General features: G+C 35.2%; 1 long non-coding RNA gene across 1 annotated transcript; it reads right to left on the reverse strand.

Moving 5' to 3' along the window:
- Positions 1 to 306: 306 nt before the first annotated feature.
- LOC145681599 (uncharacterized) lies at positions 307 to 10,245 on the reverse strand. The gene is made up of 4 exons (XR_014130830.1): positions 10,105 to 10,245; positions 4,569 to 4,704; positions 2,454 to 2,558; positions 307 to 559 (listed from the first exon to the last, which is right to left on the reverse strand). It is a non-coding gene; the product is annotated as an uncharacterized LOC145681599 (long non-coding RNA).
- Between the last annotated feature and the right edge of the window lie 6,126 nt (positions 10,246 to 16,371).

A 16,371-nucleotide genomic window follows, 5' to 3' on the forward strand; every position in this document is an offset into this window, starting at 1 on the left:
CACTCTAAAGTTTCAAATTCATTTGGAAATATCAGTTCTCCTTTTTCCTTAGTATTGAGAACAGACAAGACAGCTACGCTTCACTTCTCATATTGAAACAAATGATGACCAAAGCTTTTTAACACTATCCCCCCCCCTTTTTTTTTTTGCATATTATCATACTCATAGGAGAAACATTAACTTCAATCAAAACATGCCATCCATTAATGGCCGAGAACGTTACAAATTATTGAACTTATATACATTAAAGAATAAGAAAGGCGTAACATAGAAAGAAACGAATAACATAACAATATACTTTATTGGATTACCTCTAATTACATATACTGCTCCACAATATTTGTCTTTTTAATATATTGAATAAGATTGTAATACGATTTTCTTTCACATTTCAATGATATTAAAAGTTTCGTATACATGTTTTATTCTTGATTATGAAATATATTATAAACGCATAATATTGTTACTAAAATAAATATTTTTTAAAAGCAAGTGAATTTTAACCTTCTCACTGATATATCATGAGATTCTTTCTTCGTGCGCTCCATTTTTCTTTTTTCTGAAATTAAGAAAATGGGAAAATTAATTCTAAGTATAATCAACATCACAACGATCAAAATTAAAATCAGATTATGAGGTTGCTGTTAAGTAAGGTTCTTTATGTTTAACTTTAAAGAGTAAAAATTACATGACGGATTCAACTTGGGATCTTTTGGCTTTAAACTATACAAACGGGACTCAAAGGTATACAAAGTTACATTCCAAATCCAAAGGTATACAAAGTTACATTACAAATTCCAAATTGAACTACAAAATTACAAAAATGAGCTCCTCCGTGGCTAAGCGGTTAGAATATACGCCTTTGGCGTGGGAGACCCGGGTTCGATTCCCGGCGGTAGCCCACGTGGTTCGGATTCCACGTTAATCAGTAGGTCCACGTCTCATATAGCCTCGCTGCTGAAACGGACGTTAAACTAAAAATAAATTAATCAATACAAATTACAAAATGTATTACTAGCGGCAGTTTCAAGTTTCTGAAAATCTACTTTTTTCTTGCAGCCTTGGGCCACAAAATGTATTTCCTTTTCATACTTTATTCTGTTCAAGCACAATACAATGAATCTCAAATTTCAAGTTTAACTCCCAAAAGTCGTTCCATCTAAGAAACAGGCTTTCTCATTCCATTGTAAGATCGAAGAATGTTAAAGGTTTTCCGATTTTCTAAAATATCGGAAAAAAATATATACTGTAAGTACGAATATATCCCCACCTTTACGAAATAATATATATACAGGTGGCGGCAGTGCGAAGCTCAACAGTGGCGTTCTGTTTCCAAAGCTTAACCCTTTTAGGCTTTATAGTAACTTCTGTTACCACGACGTAGTATCGTATTTGATCGCTTATTTAGGTTCTATAACAAATATTTAAGCCGTTTTTTTTTATTGGTCAAGTCTAGGATGGACCAAAGAACACCCCAGATGCGTTTTGAAACCGGATGGTGAACTTGGCGACGCCAAGTGGGGGCGGAGGGGCGTGAAATTTTTCATAAAACAAATTTCAGAAATTTTTCACGCCTTTAATTTTCAAGATATCAGATTGAAACTTTGCATACTGATTGCGTGCAAAGATCCCTATGTGAAACCAGGGTCGGGTACGAGGGGCTCAAGTGTTTTTCGGAGGGGTCCGAAGCGGTGAGTTTTTCTGAAAAATTTCCGATTCTCTCGATTGTACCGGTTGATGTGTACGATACGGACATGTAGTGGTACTGTTAGAAAGAGCTCGTTATACTGAAGAAAATGACGTTTGAACCATGACTGTACCCAGGCCCGGGCCAGAAGGGCGCAAAAATTTCCATTTCTTTTTTCCAAAAAATCTCCGGTTTTTTTTTTTCGTTTCTAGTGTATAATACGGACAAGCGAATGATACCATTGGAAAGTATCCTCTATCCTTAAGAAACAAGATATGAACCTTGATCCTACGACAGATATTAAGGAAGCAGTAGTTGTTTGAGTGAAAGTCTCAGGTTAACTCAAAAAATGGAAATCCTAAAAGGTTTAAGCATTTCTATGTATTTATTTATAGTTTCGTATCTTAATCTACTACTTATGTAGCATGAATACAAATGAATATCAAGCTCTTCGGTGAAACTATCATTTTTCTTTTCAAAGGTTTTGTTAAACACTGAGTAAACACCCTGATATTTTTAGAAAATTAAATTAAACGGCTAACTGTAAGCAAGTATACTATTACTTCAATACAACACAGCTTCTTGGTATCGTAGAGTTTGTTGCCAGAGTACATTAAACTTCAGTTTCTATTCTGTACGTTATCTTGTTCGTCTACCTTATGTTCTACGCAATCCATTAAAACAACCGTAATATCATTTTACTACTTTGGAAATTTGTTGAATTTTATAACTTAAAACTATACTTGCTCAATAAATCATAGCTAACCTTGGTTCTCTTCCCTCCCGTCTCTCCTTCGTTCGTCGCAGCCGCTTCTGAATTATCGTCTCCACTTTTTCTCTGTAACTGTCCCGCAAGCTTTTTCTACGGATTCTGTGGAAAGAAGAATAAGTGTTATACTTGAGTCTGTGTGTATTATTTTGACATTCTAACATCTGCAAATCTGTCTAAACTAGTTATAACCAGAAAATGTAAAAACAGCAACTAAAGAATTTTGCAGCAATTAACGTAATCATGCCTGTTTGCCTCTAACCAGGGCCGTAACTTGTGGGGGCAGGGAGGGCAACTTCCCCTCCAGGGAAGCTTCCCGCCGTTCGAGGGGGCCTACTTTAAGACAATTTTTTATTCCATATACTGTAATACATGTAATTATAAATGAAGCATCAAACAGGTTCACTACATTACATACACAAAACAGCACACAACAGGTAGATAAAACAAAAATGTGTCGTGGACCCACTTCAGTAAAAAATGTCTATATTATCAAGTACCCCAGAAATCTTTATTCTTATGGCTTTGACATTTGTAAATATTGTCCCTTTAGTTAATTTGTCATGTACGGAATGGGCCCTGCAAAGAGCTGGAGGGCCCACAAAGAGTAAGAGAAAGATGGAAAGACGAGATCTATTTTCGAATTTTGTGGGGAATCCAAAACAATCTTTTGGAGGGGGCTCAAATATTAATGCTTCCCCCCCAAAAAAAATCTAAGTTACGGCGCTGCCTCTAACTTTAATTTAGAGCAAGACATGATATATTATGTGTAATTGAAAGGAAAAATGTTATAAGGTAGATATTTGTAATCGACTTCAAAAATGCTATCGACTTGCCATCTAACATTGAGCCCATTTACTACGAAAATATATTTATCGCACATTAAATGTGCAACATAAAAATTGTACTATTTTATTAAAAAAAGGAGATAAACATATTTGAGTCATTGCACGTCAAATTATTACACTACAGCCCATTTTCAACCCGACCCTTTTCTTTCAAGTAAATTTTATTTCCGTGTTACCCTGGATAAAAAATTCATTAACTGTCTTAGAAGAAATTATGAAATCAATTACAATTTTATCTACGTCCATTATAGCTTACAATTTAGCCTTTAAATATTAAGACTAAAACCAAATCTTTAAATATTAAGACTAAAACCAAATTGATGATGCAATATTTTTGACAATTTTTTATATTTCAGACGCGTGTCTCTGGTAACATGCTACACGTATGAACCTAACACTGCATTTCTACTAGGACAGTACTGCAAATGCCATTTAATTCTGGAGATGGTGGGCTATGGACTATGTTGACATGGAATAACCCAGCCACATATCGTCGGTCCTAAAGAAGAACTGACATTGGGTCTCGCACAAAATAATCCACTATTTGATTTGCCGATAAAGCTTTTAGTTGCAAGGCTATTGCAATGAGACTAGCATCGAAAGAAATGTTCGAACGTCGATCATGCTTCATATGGGCCCCACTTTGAATCTAAATATTATTTAAGCGAACATGAATGTTACTGACTACAACGGCACATGTTTTCCACGATTTCACTGCACGCATGAAGTCTTCTGAGCTACATCAAATTTCCGGGAAGACTTTTATTATTGTGGGGGCCTTCGAAAAATAGTCACATGAGTTAAGACTGTAAATCAAAATAAAGTTTCAAATCAGTCCATGGCTACTCTCAAAGCATGATACTTTTATGGAGCAATCCCGGATTCACATTAGTCCAAAGCGCACAATTTGTTTGTTAACCACACCATTCAAATAAGTGATGCCTATCACCAAAGCACATGATGTTAAGTTTCCGTATTGTCTGGTAACCAATAATATCCATGTTCACTTAAAAGTTCAAAATCAAACAGGCGCTTATATTCTACAGGTTCTGAAAACAAACATTTCTTTACAGTGTATGTTTTAATACTAATCCCATTACACTATCCACACTAAAAATATTTTATCGAGAAAACAAATGGTGGATTACTCCATGCACCACCCATGTCAATTAAGTATTTTGCCTCAAAACCGACAATATATTTATCATAAAGTAAATGGAGCAAGTAGGAAAAACTATCCAGACATTCTGTACTATTTACTTACCAAAAACAACTTTCATTCTTAATTTTCCAAATGTGTTCTTGCCTTTTAGACCACAGTAACTGCACTTCACTGGCACCGCATCACTTAACTGACGTTTCAATTGCATCTATTCTTCCAACTTCACTAAGTAATTCACCTAAAAAAAATCCACATAGTGTATTTAATTCAAAATTATGCGTAGTAGAAAATAATGGAAGCCGATTTATAATAAAAGTCTAAAATTAGGTAAATGAAAGTGTTCACATATAAAGTACATCTAACCCCATCTCTCATGTCACCTGCATAGCAACGATCTTCGTAGAAACATAGCAAATATTAACCATGTGTTGAATAAGGCGGCCACTTTACCGAAGAAAAGAAAAATAATACATTCCAGAGGAAATGTCTTTAGAATAAGATGACATGAGTATGGCCGTTTGAGTAGGAAAGAAATGAAAGAAAGAAAAGAAGATAAAAGAAAAGCGAAGGAAGAAACAGTATCTAACTTATCCACATAAAAGAATAACCCTGAGAGAAAACACTTACGACCTAACTCTGTAATTAAATAATTTCATTATTTTTTTAACTAGTCGCCGTTTCAACGATTGCTATATCTTCTTCTGTGCTATACAGCACTGAATATATATATATATATATATATATATATATATAGATCATATTTAGATGAGTAATAATAATTAGATATTACCTCATAAGTTCGATTGATACTGTTTTCAGTGCATGCCTAAGCTGGGTATTGATTCTACTCTCATATATATAATCATTCACTACTGAAATATTCTTTATAACCAAAACGGAGTAAATCCACACCACCATATCAACCTAACATATATAAATACACAAATAAATTAAAATCTTACTAAACTACCATTAGTTGCTAGGATGCATTCGTCTACAAATTATAGAAAATAAAGAAACATTTTTCAGCCGGAATTTTTATTTACGTTTAATAATTCGACAATTAATTACGTTTAATAATTCAAATTAAAGAAAAATATTAAACTTCGAAATAAACACATTAATATTTTTCAAGTTACAATTAGAGCGAACATGGAATGCCCCCAAGCCGATAAAAATATCAAGTAACTTAGATCAGAGATACAAGGAAAACAACCGAAGTAGCAAAAAAAAAAAAAAAAAAACAATTTTAGGTCGTAGAAAATAACAAAAACTTGCAACCATTTGTTGACTTAAACCGAAACAATTAGACATAGAAACAATTATACTATCCTCAAACCAGCTATAAGTCTGTGACCAAGCAGAGATACGAAGGAGGACCATCGTTAGAAAGTCCCCCCCTTAGTAACTGCGCCTTAGTAAGTCCCCCCTTAGTTATTTCGTCTCCGCTAGACGACCTTCAGAATGGAATTTACAAACAAATTCTATATAACAAACAAACTTCGTTACCACCAAAAGTCGGTTAAAAAGCAAAGATAATAGAAAGGAAAATTTAAAAATTCCAGTTTAAGAAAATTTAAATAAAAGAAATTACTATAATCAAAAGGTGAACTAAGTAAATAGAGATAAATTACATGTCCGGAGGAAAGATTAAAATTAAATGGGATAGTTATTAGTACAAGTCCGTCGGTGATGGAAAATAACGTTAAACTTTCTTACTGTGAGCTCACACACATGTCCCTCCACATCACATCCCTCTGCCCCGAAGGAACCATGACAAACAGCATGAAGTATACAAGGAGATGAAAATTTCCTCTCACACGAAAACAAAGTAGGAAGAAAGTACTTAATTCGAATGAAAATAAAGTACAACAAAAAACTGGAAAATACCGAAATAATGAAAAAACCATAGGATGTGTTAACCTGTATTACTTTTTCCTTACTAAATCTCCCTCGTTATTGGAAATATTGTAAATATATGGTATAATAACGTTACTAAATAATATGTGGACGTATTTATGAAGTTTCGCAAGATATCAATACGCATAGATGTCATTACACTATTCGTCTTCACTTACACACCGAATTGCGACTAATTTCCACTCAACCTCATCTGGTCGATATACCTTTTACGCCAAAACTTTAAAACTGAAAATTTCTATAGTTACATTGTACGTGTTAATCCAACACCGATATTCGAAGAAAAGACGCTTCTACATCTCCTACTCCCAGCTTCTAGAAATCTGGGAGCTAAAATCTTTAACCAATGACATTTCTTCTATCCATCTGTGGCAGATGTGACGAAGAAAAAAATATCACTGCTAGCATTTGCTAGTAATTATTTCAACTTAATAAATATAAAGGATACTGTAAATAATAAACTTTACTATTATGATGCCAAAAAAAGAAAATTTGATGCTATAGACCTTTTACGTTTATTTATTAACTGACATTTCTGTTTCTTGGCAAAGCGCTGATACTTAAATACACGATAAAAAAATTTATACGGAAAAGGGGAAGGGTATGAAAAGTTTCTCTCTCTCTCTCTCTCTCTCTAATCACTGTAACGATAAGTTACACACTGAAGTAATGAAATGCGTGAGCGTTTCAGGAAGAACACAGAAAAATAACTCAGGAAAAAAATTTCAGTGTGCATAGAAATACACAATTAAAAATTAAAATAAAATAAAAAACAAGTACATAGAAATACACAATTTGGCGACTACTTTCATCTGAGTGTCTATGATCCAGCATCTTCAGTTTTTATTGTGCAGTATTTTCAGTACTTATATTACAATATCTGCAGATATGTTTAAGTAGATAAATACTGCATCTAAAAGTTTTTAGTATATCGTATTGTGAAAGCGTATCTTCACTATAAAATAATGCCTTCAGATGACTTGAAGAATTCTCACTTTACGAAACGATGGCTCAGTGGTAGAGCGTTCACCTCTGGTGCATATGGCCCGGGTTCAAACCCTGTTCCCGCCAAGTGAACTTTGTGGTGGACAAACACCATGTGCGTGGGTTTCCTCGGGGTTCTCCCATTTTCTCCCACTTTCTTCATTCCACCATTTAATTCATTTCTCATCATCACCACCGTCTCATTTAGCGTAACAGGTATACACGTGGAACGTAAAACTCAAAAATATAATTTTCATTCATTTACGAAACGACGGAGCATAAGCAATTAGAAGGGGGAAGAGGAAGCAGGTGAAGAGAAGAAAGGTAAAAGAAAGAAAAGAGGTGGAGTCAAGGAACTTGTGCTATTGTCGATTGGGGCCAGAGGGAGGGTTCATCTTTAAATTATTTCTTTTTTACTTTTCTTCTCCTTATTTAAATCTAACGATACACATTACTGGGTTGTGATGTATGCAACTTCGGTAGAGACTTTACACACCGCTTGCCGAATACATGTTCACCCCATTCCTCTGAGCAGACGAGAAATGATGCGAAAAGAGCTTTTAAGCGATAACTAGAAATGTAAAATGTCCAAGAGCTCTCATTATACTCTGAAACAAACTAGGCCTAACCTAACCTGATGTAAATGCACATAATAATGGAGCAGTTATCTAGATCCTTCCCAGAACATTTCATATAGCATCAACATATTCAAGCGGCAGGGGTGCAGAACACTGACTCGCCTCCCATTCAGTTGTAATAAAACAAAAAAGTAATGTGCCCTACGGGGCTCTAACAACCCGCCTTTACTCGCTATCGCTCGCTATGTGAATTGAGGTGTTCATCCAAGCAAACGATCCCACCAAATAGAAAATTTATGCGAAAAATATGATGGGAAACACATTTCGTGAAGGAATGAAAGTGTGAATATAAGTAATTACTGTCAGTGCACATCATATTAAAATGAATTCGAGTGATAGCGGAAGTATTTTATGTGTATATGTGCTTTTCCACTATCCTCGTTTAGCGTATCTCTCGTAGCTGAGACGCCCGCTCCCCACGGACGTAGGCCCTCCCTACCGCGCCCCAGCCTTGATTCGAGAATATAGCATTCGTGCTTCTTATTGGTCACTTAGCACAAGTTGGTACATCATCATGCACTGTAGGCTTTATGCCACACACCCGAATTTTTTTATTAGGCTCAGGCCCGTCTTTCAGAATCGGTATCCGCAATGTCGTTGCTGTTGAGTTTAACGTCCCGTTCATCAGTTAGGCTATATAAGACGTAAACTTACTGATTAACGTGGAATCCGAACCACCTGAGTTCTCGCCGGGAATCGAACTCGGTTCTCGCACGCCAACTGCTTAGCCACGGAGGAGCTCACATCTGCAATGTATTTATACTTATGACATTACTGCTGTATTGCCAGAATACGAAAATAAGAAAAGGAATATTATTTAGTTTCTCACCCAAAATACTAGATATTGGCCTTGGTCACTTGATAATGATTATTGTTTGAAATACGATGTGAACGTATGGCATAAAAACTAATCCATAAAACATTGACTAATTTGTGCTACCTTGCCAGTAAAAAGCACGAATGCCGTCTAACCGAGTCAAAACAGGAGAGCAGAAACAGCGTCCGTAGGGAGCAGGCGGGAGTATACGCATAAACGAGGATGGTGGAAAAAGAATTTCATCAAATAGTTCATTTCATAAAATGCACGCCTTATGTGTTGCACAGCTTTGGGGGAGGTACTACATGCAATCCAAAAAAGTACCAAAATGCACTAAATTAGATTATACTCGATTAGGTTTGGTTAAATATTCATCTTTTTTTCTGTAGCTTCAATTTGTTTACACTAGTCACAATAAACTTTTTACCTGTTTAGTAGACCATGCCTTTTACACAATTTCGACAACTGACACTCATTTTTGTATAACTTCATAAAACTCAATCTCGATATGACACAATATTGCCATTTACGCATTGCCTTTCCCAAAAATCATAACAAATATACCGCCAAATAGTCCCTTCCGCCCCCCATATATATAATGTAGCTTACAATATCAAAAATAACTAACAAGTATTTTGGTAACTATCACCCTCAACTTACTTTTACTCACGAACCAAAAGAAACCCTCCAATTTATCTGGTAAATTTTCTAAAATTGGTCCGGCGATACAGTAGTAACCCATACTGAGCTCTCCTGAAGTCAATCTGCAAGTAGTAATGGAGATCCTCATTTTGTGCATGCTGGGCTAAAAGAAATACAAAACTCTAATGTAACCTGGGAATGTAAGAAATCTGTCAAAATTTGGTTGAACCGTCTTCTCGAGTAATGTCGAATTGAGTCGTGAGCTTTGGTACAGAAGGAACGAACCTCACTAGTATCTTATATGAGGGTGTTATTACACCCTTCACCATCCGAATTCACTGATATATATATATATATATATATATATATATATATATATATATATATATATATTACCAATTCCCATGTGCCCATCTACGTTACCCCAGCCTATTATAATACACCCGAATAAAAGATTTGAAAGGGCATGTCGACGTAATAGCGAAGTTATCCACGTCCTGAATTGTTCCTTCTTAATTAAAAATTGCTTTATAATTGATAATGACTTACTTTTGTCCACATACACAAAACTTTCAGTTGTATAATAAATGGTGCACCGGAATAAATCTATATAAACAAATCACTCATCATATCTTACCTTTTTCGCAGTTCCTATTCTATCTTTCTTTTTCACTCCAACACAAAAAGGTCTTCGTAAATAAATTACTTAAATTCAACAACCTTAATCAACCATTTAATTCAAACCGGCTGAGAGTGCACTGTGCAAGGATCTGCGCATGCGCCGTCACTAACAATTGAATGTTGTTTTCCGTTCGTCCCTTTTTTATCCAGATAATGTAGGTCCGTGGACGTTTCATTTGTGGATTAAATATTGACATCCAATGGACCATCCACTGAAGTCCAGAAAATGGATATTCACTTCTGAACGTAATATGGACATCCAATGGACCGTCCACTCAAGTTCAGAATATGGATATCCATTGCCGAACGTAATATGGACAACCAATGGATGTTACGCATAAGTCAATGTACTAAAACTGGACGTTCTGGATCTAATATGTACGTCCACTGGCTGTGATGTGCTCTGTGGGTATAGCCACCTTGATGTACAAAAAGCATACTGGCATTGAAAACTTTCGTCGGAATCTACTCAGTACACAGCATTTTTAACCCATAGAGGCTTATTTGAATTAAAATTTCTTCCTTTTGGGTTAGCTACCGGATCTTATATGTTATCCAAGGTTTTAACGGAACTGTTATATCCATTGAAGAATGAAGGAGTGGAATGGTTCTTTGATGACGTTTGTTGAATTTCCACGGATATTGAATCTCATAAGCATCTTTTAGAGAAGGTGTTGGAAAAATTTGACGAAGTGGGTATAACTTTATCTGTGAAGAAGACTAACTTGTTTCGCAAGAGGATTTCATATTTAGGGTATGAAATAGAAGGAGGAAATATGTATTTAGACCCTTCTAGGCTAGAAGTGATCAAGAAATTACCAGCACCGAAAAATAGAAAAGGGTTAATATCATTGGTTAGTTTTCTCCAATATTATAGTAAGTTCATCCCTCAATTCCATGAAGTCATAGAACCTATGACTCGACTTCGTTCACCACGGCAGGAGTATTATTGGGGTGCCGAACAGCAAAAGGCCTTGGAGGATATTAAGGAACTTTTTGAGAGTCATGTGATCTTAAGACTTCCGGATTTGGATAAGAAGTTTATAGTCAGCGCAGATGCCAGTTTAAAATCCTTAGGCGGCTGTATTGAGCAGGAATATGACCAAGGTATGAAGCGTCCAATTGCATTCTTTTCCAGGAAACTGAAGCCTTATGATAAAAATAAGCCCATATTTGTTTTGGAGCTATTAGCGGTTATCGAAACAATGGAACGGTTTAGAACGTACCTGCATTCGAAATTCGAATTGCGAGTAGATCATATGGGACTAGTCTATGCGATGCGTAACCTGCGGAGAGTATAGAAATATGGCTATATCGTTTATTTGCCTTTGATTTTGAAGTTAAGTCAGTCTCCACGAATATGAGTATCTCCGCGGATTTCCTTTCGAGGTTATATGATACTGAAAATTTTGAACCAATGCATTTGGAACCTACATATGAAGAAGAAATGACAAACATGTGTATGTTTAATATGTGGGCAATGCCTTTTGCTAGTCAATCAGTGCAAGAGCATCAGAAGATGGACCCTTTATTAAGATCAATCATCGACAAAATAAGGCGGAAGGAATCAGTTGATGGTTATAAAATGGTACAAGGGATTTTGTGTAAGAAGACGAAGGCCCACAGTAATCCATACAAGATCTGTTTACCCAACAAGTTAGCTCCAAATATTATTGAGTATTATCATTCTTCTATTTTGCCCGGAAGTCACCTTGGGTTGGGCAAAACGATAGGAAAGGTGTCCTCAAGATATTCATGGGAGGGGATGCTGGACCAAATTAAGGATTATGTGTTATCGTGCGACTTGTGTCAGAAGAACAAAAGTAGTAACAAGAAGCCTATGGGTCAATTGATTGCGAGCTATGCTACGGTAGTGAATGGGTTATGGCACACAGATGTCCTTGGTCCAATGCCAGATACAAGGTCGGGAAGATATTGTATGATTGTAGTTGATTCATTTTCCAAAATGGTGTTTCTGGAACCTTTTAAGAATCTATCTAGCCAGACCTTGATAAATAAATTATACAAACTGATGTGTCGCAGAGGGTTTCCGTTTGCAATGCACGATAATCATTCAGTTTACACGTCTGCTAAATTTAGGGATTTCCTGTTTAGTAATGGAATCAAGGATGTGCGTATATCCCCTTATCATGCTGCTTCTAATCCGGGGGAGAGATATATACGTACTGTAAAGGATAGCCTGAAGATATTCTTCGGAAACAAGCAGAATCAATGGGATCGAGGATTACACGAGATTGAATTTTCGATAAATAATGCCCAACATGGAGAAACTAAATGTACTCCGATGGAAATGGTATTTTCCTATAACGTTTGTGATCCGTTGGATGTAAAATGGAATGTGCCCAGTGCCGATGTGATGAAGAAAGATCCTCAATGTGTAGTAAAAGCCTTGGAGAATTTAGAACTATCCTGGCGAAGGAAGAAGAAGCAATATAACAAACTTAGGTTATCTACTTCATATCAAGTGGGGGATAAGGTTTTGTTGAAAGCACAAGTCAAGTCGTCGCTAGCAGATAAAGTCACCAAGTCATTATCTAGCCGTTGGACTGGTCCGTATGAAATTATACGATTCTTAACTCAGAATACCATAGAAGTTAAGAATGTAAATGATTCTCGTGATGTAAGAAAATCTCATGTGTCATTAACGAAGAAGTATCGCGAGTTAAGACAGTAATTTTAACTTTATGGAATGTTTGGAAAGCTAAGGATGAGATTGTAAAAAATTTTAGAATGTTAAATAAAATGTCGACATTTTTAATATGTAAATACTGTAAAGTATATATATATATATATAAGTTATTAACAGCTGTTTCTATTTGCAGATCTGTATATGTGATAAAGGATACGATTATGAATGCGCATTATTGTCGGGATCGATCCAATGTTTTGTAAATTTGGTACCTATTGAATTGTCATCGGATGAATAAAATGGTGATGTTTGAAGACAGCCTTCCAGGAAAATAAAAAAAAGCAAGAAAAACGAAAATTTTTGTTCTGTAACTTGAATATTTATATTCATTCCAGTTTCTGTAAGTTACTATATTTATGCAAATGTTTATATTTTGGAGTTTATATGGTAGTTTAATAATATTTTTGTTAATTGATTGCCGTTAATTAATTTTGGTTATCTAAATAAGCTCGTCGTACTGGTTTAAGAACAATTGTAATTGGTTCTGGGTCGGACATAAGACTCCGGGATACCTATTAGACTAACAAAAGTGTGATTGTTTGAGTGTATGTGGGGGAATTTAATCATTTTTTTTTGTTCATTTAGTTTAATTAGTGGATGAATGATTTGAGAGGATGCTAGTAGGTAAAGTAGAAGGTGGAGGTTGTAGTTAAGAACTAATTTAGACGACTAGACCAACGTGACCCACACCTAGTTAAGAGTATATATAAACAATATAATAAAAAATCTTAGATTTTTATTTGGGGCGCTGCGATGTTGTTACGTGTCGTAACTTTATATATAAAATAAAAAATAACGAGAATAGTATTATAGTTGCGTCTTAGTTTTCTTTTGTTAAAGGGTTAATCAGCGCCGCCAAGCGGTTGGTTGACGAACTATACCATCATGTATGTGAAAGATGTGTAAGGCCACTTCATACTGAAGTTGGTGATAGCAAGGGTAAAATATATCTAGTGTAGAATTGGATACTAAACGAAATCCACATTATTACGACGAGTTTGAGCAGATTCTGTAATGGGTTGTGATATTTCGCTCTTCTTATTAATAGAAATTTGATTAAACTTTGATATAAGGTTGTTCTACGAATTAATATTAAATAGGAGGATAAATAAAAAAAATGGATTTCTGTGACTCTGTGGACGTATAAATGGAAGGTGTAAGTCTCATTAGAAGCATATGTTTGTGGTGCATAAAGACTCCAGTGTTCAAGATTTGTTAAGTTTTGTACATTCGTTGGTTTATTTAATTCCTATAAAGATATATTCGTTCATAAGAGCTTATCATTTAACCCGAACGAAGAACTTAGTGATATATTTCTTAATGATCATTGTTTTTAATCTGTTATTTCGCGGCAAGTAAGTAATTTTCCAAGTGAAAGAAAGCTTTATGTCATATGGTCTCTGCAATATTCTGGTGAATTTAGTGAACTATTGTTTGTCTCTCTCTCTTCTTCAATTTCACAAGTTAATCAAACAAAACGTGGGGTGATTTCTCGACTGGGATCACCTTACCCTATGCGACTGTCCATGCTTACTTCGGTAGGGTCACATGAGCACAGCGTAACAATTTACAGAGTCTCAAATATATCATTTTCAGTGTGTTCGCATCAAAATGCAGTATGTCCAAAATGTTTTATCAATAAGTCGGCTATTACTGAATAACTGATTTTTCTAATCATTCCATCTGAACTTGTAGTACTTTATCTTACATTTAGCATTAACAGTTTACTTCAGTCCATGACAGTTAAGGCGCTATTACTTTTTCTGCTCTCCTGAAAAAAAATTTATTTGGCGCTTAGCGCTTTTTACTTTGGAGCTTCTCATATTATACACACACACACACACACACACATATATATATATATATATATATATATATATATATATATATATATATATATAAAGAAAGAAAGATAGAGAATCAAGTTTCACTAGTGATGGGAAAGAACTATGCTATTATGCTGCTGCACCTCTTGTATTATTAAGTACGGCAACCTGCAACATTGACTTAAGACATGCATTTCATAGGATATTGTCAGTTCGTTATTCTGTGACTGTGACTTTATGTGGGAATCTGCAGTAGCATTGGAACAATGTCAAATCGCAGCCAACTGAGAAAAAACTTAAAGAACTTATAAATGAATCTGACATAAAAGGTAGTAAGTTCAAATATAGCAAGGCACAAAAATCTCTGTTAGTATTAGATGCAAAAGACATTGATTTGAACATTTTAGTTGATAATACAAATGGAAGAAATGGAAACAGTGGTACGTTTGCTGCAGTGAATCCCTTCTAGTGTTCATGATGCTGTAGTGGTGTTAGTCTAGAAAACTGACAGAAAAGTCGTAGCTTGTTTGCTTACATTTTACATGTTCATTCCATAGATGTAAAATCGTGACGTTGTACTACTGGAAAAATTATAACTTTATTTTGGATTGGCAATACTGCTTCTCTGGTGACATAACCTATAGTGTCCAATGAAAGACTCTCACACTGCCTATCTTTTCGCGGAAACAAAAAGTGAAAGAATTTCGCCATCCCAAGAATAATCGGGATGGAATTATACAACAATAATCCTGAATTCACTGCAAAACTGAAGTATAACCCCTCTCTTCCCCTTTCTACCCTACTTTGCTGTACCACCACCGAAATGCTTTTAGAAACCGCCTTTGTACCCATACTGCACCGTAGTAAGTTTCTATTGATCTCTTTGATAATTCGTTTGCACAAACAAATAAAATAATAAGGTGATTGTTACTGACTGTAACTTAAACAATTACACACATATTGCTAGCAAAACTGTATTTAGAATTGTAGTAATAATAGGGAATAAAACTACATGATGTTTTAGACATCCCAAGTTCATATCAGACAAGGTAAATTATATTCCGTGAGAAATAATGACCTTTAATCTGTGGGCCTCAGACCCCCCTCCCCCCGTTGGTATTCTTTGTAACCCAAAAATAAATTGGTGTTCCTAAGGTTAGTATAATCTTAGGGACAGTGTAAGTTCTACAACAAGCCCCGCATAACTGCCTCCATAAACTGTCTAAACTGTAGTATGGTAAATAAAAAAAGTACAAGTATAAGGTTTCCAACTAAAGAATCATAAAATAAATAGATGAACAATAATTAAGTTATTTCTCCGATATGCAAAAGAGTTGTAACATATTTTTGTGGTCAAAGTGTGATACGTCTTAAGTGATCCACAGAAAGCAAAATTAGCATATGCACCACGTTCTAACATAATTACAGAAAGACGTAACATATGCTATGAAAGATTTGCACGAGACCACTTCTACTGTTTATCTACTTTTACTACTTTTACGATATGTGACTGACTAAACATTAAAACTTCATGTTTGCAAATAATCCAATTTTTCTGCCTCGTCCTTTGAATGTACCTCTCTCAAGCACACGTTCGGATGCTGAGAAATAGTGAAAATAGCAATTATGTTTTGATGATGCAGGGTGTTATCACGGAAAGTCATAAAATAACATAAACTATAAAGCC

Source organism: Thermobia domestica, chromosome 3 (assembly GCF_964235325.1).
Source record: "Thermobia domestica chromosome 3, izTheDome1.hap1.1, whole genome shotgun sequence".
Lineage (NCBI taxonomy): Eukaryota > Metazoa > Arthropoda > Insecta > Zygentoma > Lepismatidae > Thermobia > Thermobia domestica.